Raw genomic sequence first — 4,992 nt, forward strand, 5'->3', positions numbered from 1 at the left:
AAAAGAAAGCTGGAGTAGCAATTCTCATATCAGACAAAATAGACTTTAAAATAAGGACTATCAGAAGAGACAAAGAAGGACACTACATAATGATTAAGGGATCGATCCAAGAAGAAGATATAACAATTGTAAATATTTATGCACCCAACATAGGAGCACCTCAATACATAAGGCAAAAACTAGCAGCCATAAAAGGGGAAATCGACAGTAACACATTCATAGTAGGGGACTTCAACACCCCACTTTCACCAATGGACAGATCATCCAAAATGAAAATAAATAAGGAAACACAAGCTTTAAATGATACATTAAACAGGATGGACTTAATTGATATTTATAGGACACTCCATCCAAAAACAACAGAATACACATTTTTCTCAAGTGCTCATGGAACATTCTCCAGGATAGATCATATCTTGGGTCACAAATCAAGCCTTGGTAAATTTAAGAAAATTGAAATTATATCAAGTATCTTTTCCGACCACAACGCCATGAGACTAGATATCAATTATAGGAAAAGAGCAGTAAAAAATACAAACACATGGAGGCTAAACAATACACTACTTAATAACGAAGTGATCACTGAAGAAATCAAAGAGGAAATTAAAAAATACCTAGAAACAAATGACAATGGAGATACAACGACCCAAAACCTATGGGATGCAGCAAAAGCAGTTCTAAGAGGGAAGTTTATAGCAATACAAGCCCACCTTAAGAAGCAGGAAACATCTCGAATAAACAACCTAACCTTGCACCTCAAGCAATTAGAGAAAGAAGAACAAAAAAACCCCAGAGTTAGCAGAAGGAAAGAAATCATAAAAATCAGATCAGAAATAAATGAAAAAGAAATGAAGGAAACAATAGCAAAGATCAATAAAACTAAAAGCTGGTTCTTTGAGAAGATTAACAAAATTGATAAACCATTAGCCAGACTCATCAAGAAAATAAGGGAGAAGACTCAAATCAATAGAATCAGAAATGAAAAAGGAGAAGTAACAACTGACACTGCAGAAATACAAAAAATCATGAGGGATTACTACAAGCAACTCTATGCCAATAAAATGGACAATCTGGAAGAAATGGACAAATTCTTAGAAATGCACAAACTGCCAAGACTGAATCAGGAAGAAATAGAAAATATGAACAGACCAATCACAAGCACTGAAATTGAAACTGTGATTAAAAATCTTCCAACAAACAAAAGCCCAGGACCAGATGGCTTCACAGGCGAATTCTATCAAACATTTAGAGAAGAGCTAACACCTATTCTTCTCAAACTCTTCCAAAATATAGCAGGGGGAGGAACACTCCCAAACTCATTCTACGAGGCCACCATCAACTTGATACCAAAACCAGACAAGGACGTCACAAAGAAAGAAAACTACAGGCCAATATCACTGATGAACATAGATGCAAAAATCCTCAACAAAATACTAGCAAACAGAATCCAACAGCACATTAAAAGGATCATACACCATGATCAAGTGGGGTTTATTCCAGGAATGCAAGGATTCTTCAATATACGCAAATCTATCAATGTGATTAACCATATTAACAAATTGAAGGAGAAAAACCATATGATCATCTCAATGGATGCAGAGAAAGCTTTGGACAAAATTCAACACCCACTTATGATAAAAATCCTGCAGAAAGTAGGTGTAGAGGGAACTTTCCTCAATATAATAAAGGCCGTATATGACAAGCCCACAGCCAACATCATCCTCAATGGCGAAAAACTGAAAGCATTTCCACTAAGGTCAGGAACAAGACAAGGTTGCCCACTCTCACCACTCTTATTCAACATAGTTTTGGAAGTTTTAGCCACAGCAATCAGAGAAGAAAAGGAAATAAAAGGAATCCAAATCGGAAAAGAAGAAGTAAAGCTGTCACTGTTTGCAGATGACATGATACTATACATAGAGAATCCTAAAGATGCTACCAGAAAACTACTAGAGCTAATCAATGAATTTGGTAAAGTAGCAGGATACAAAATTAATGCACAGAAATCTCTGGCATTCCTATATACTAACGATGAAAAATCTGAAAGTGAAATCAAGAAAACACTCCCATTTACCATTGCAACAAAAAGAATAAAATATCTAGGAATAAACCTACCTAAGGAGACAAAAGACCTGTATGCAGAAAATTATAAGACACTGATGAAAGAAATTAAAGATGATACAAACAGATGGAGAGATATACCATGTTCTTGGATTGGAAGAATCAACATTGTGAAAATGACTCTACTTCCCAAAGCAATCTATAGATTCAATGCAATCCCTATCAAACTACCACTGGCATTTTTCACAGAACTAGAACAAAAAATTTCACAATTTGTATGGAAACACAAAAGACCCCGAATAGCCAAAGCAATCTTGAGAACAAAAAATGGAGCTGGAGGAATCAGGCTGCCTGACTTCAGACTATACTACAAAGCTACAGTAATCAAGACAGTATGGTACTGGCACAAAAACAGAAAGATAGATCAATGGAATAGGATAGAAAGCCCAGAGATAAACCCATGCACATATGGTCACCTTATCTTTGATAAAGGTGGCAGGAATATACAGTGGAGAAAGGACAGCCCCTTCAATAAGTGGTGCTGGGAAAACTGGACAGGTACATGTAAAAGTATGAGATTAGATCACTCCCTAACACCATACACAAAAATAAGCTCAAAATGGATTAAAGACCTAAATGTAAGGCCAGAAACTATCAAACTCTTAGAGGAAAACATAGGCAGAACACTCTATGACATAAATCACAGCAAGATCCTTCTTGACCCATCTCCTAGAGTAATGGAGATAAAAACAAAAATAAACAAATGGGACCTAATGAAACTTCAAAGCTTTTGCACAGCAAAGGAAACCATAAACAAGACCAAAAGACAGCCCTCAGAATGGGAGAAAATATTTGCAAATGAATCAACTGACAAAGGATTAATCTCTAAAATTTACAGGCAGCTCATGCAGCTCAATAACAAAAAAATAAACAACCCAATCCAAAAATGGGCAGAAGACCTAAATAGACATTTCTCCAAAGAAGATATACAGACTGCCAACAAACACATGAAAGAATGCTCAACATCATTAATCATTAGAGAAATGCAAATCAAAACTACAATGAGATATCATCTCACACCAGTCAGAATGGCCATCATCAAAAAATCTAGAAACAATAAATGCTGGAGAGGGTGTGGAGAAAAGGGAACACTCTTGCACTGCTGGTGGGAATGTGAATTGGTTCAGCCACTATGGAGAACAGTATGGAGGTTCCTTAAAAAACTACAAATAGAACTACCATATGACCCAGCAATCCCACTACTAGGTATATACCCTGAGGAAACCAGAATTCAGAAAGAGTCATGTACCAAAATGTTCATTGCAGCTCTATTTACAATAGCCCGGAGATGGAAACAACCTAAGTGCCCGTCGTCGGATGAATGGATAAAGAAGATGTGGCACATATATACAATGGAATATTACTCAGCCATAAAAAGAAACGAAATTGAGCTATTTGTAATGAGGTGGATAGATCTAGAGTCTGTCATACGGAGTGAAGTAAGTCAGAAAGAGAAGGACAAATACCGTATGCTAACACATATATATGGAATTTAAGAAAAAAAAATGTTATGAAGAACCTAGGGGTAAAACAGGAATAAAGACAGAGACCTACTGGAGAACAGACTTGAGGATATGGGGAGGGGGAAGGGTGAGGTGTGATAGGGCGAGAGAGAGACATGGACATATATATACTAACAAACGTAAGGTAGATAGCCAGTGGGAAGCAGCCGCATGGCACAGGGAAACCGGCTCGGTTCTTTGTGGCTGTCTGGAGGGGTGGGATAGGGAGGGTGGGAGGGAGGGAGACATAGAGGGAAGAGGTATGGGAACATATGTATATGTATAACTGATTCACTCTGTTATAAAGCAGAAACTAACACACCATTGCAAAGCAATTATTCCCCAATAAAGATGTTAAAAAAAAAAAAAGAGAAAAGCTTAACAAACTTAAAAGAATAGAAAGAATATAAGATATATTCCTCAACCACAGCACAATTAAACCAGAAATTAATAACAGAAAGGTATCTGGGAAAGTCTCTAACTATATTCAAACATAAGCACACATTTATAAATGACCCATGAGTCAAAGAGGAAGTTTAAAGACAAATTTAAAAATATCTGGAACTGAATAAAAATGAAAATATTATGTTTTCAAAATTTGTGATATATGCAAAATGGAACAGCCCCACTGCTTTAAGGTTCTCCTTCTTATAACTAAAAATATCTAGACATAACACCGTAAATATGAAAACACCTGAAAGGTGGAAAAAAATCAGGCTGCCTAGGGACCTTGAGACTCAAGGAACGACACAGGTAGTGATTTCCCGAGTTTCCTTATTGCCTCCATTATATTCCAGACAGACAGAGCTCTGCAGAAGCCTCCAACCCAGAACTGCTAACAGGCATAGAAAAAAAGCTTCAAGAATAAAGCTGTTCCTCTTATCCAAAGGACCAGAAAAGTGTGCACTAACAATAGAAAATCTTTTTGGCAATATCGGCACTACTCCAGCCAAACATCAAAGAAAAAACTCCACCCACCTTCCCCTACAGTGACAGTCCTGTAATTCTCTAAGCCAGTGGTATTGGTGAAGCTGAGCAGAGAGCTAATGTTACATTTCCCACCTGGAAGAAGCAGGTAGTGCTCTTATTGCCCCACTGAATAGTTTCAGTGTGCCAAGAAGTAAAATGATCCTCCACTTCTATTTGAAGGGAGCAGGCTGTGATGTTCTAATGATTCCCATGCAGGGCTTGTACTTCTGGATGGTGTGAAGGGGAGCTGATCTCCCACCCCTCACTTGGTGGAAGCAGGCAATGCAGACTCTCCTGCCAGGATGTTGTCAGTGGGGTCCAGTAGTGAGCTGGATGTCCAACCACATACAGAAGCAAAGAGACTTAACAAGGGAGTTCTAGGTAGAGCTAGTCACCACTA

This window comes from Lipotes vexillifer, unplaced genomic scaffold, assembly GCF_000442215.2.
Source record: "Lipotes vexillifer unplaced genomic scaffold, Lipotes_vexillifer_v1.1 scaffold1097, whole genome shotgun sequence".
NCBI classification, from domain to species: Eukaryota; Metazoa; Chordata; class Mammalia; order Artiodactyla; family Lipotidae; genus Lipotes; species Lipotes vexillifer.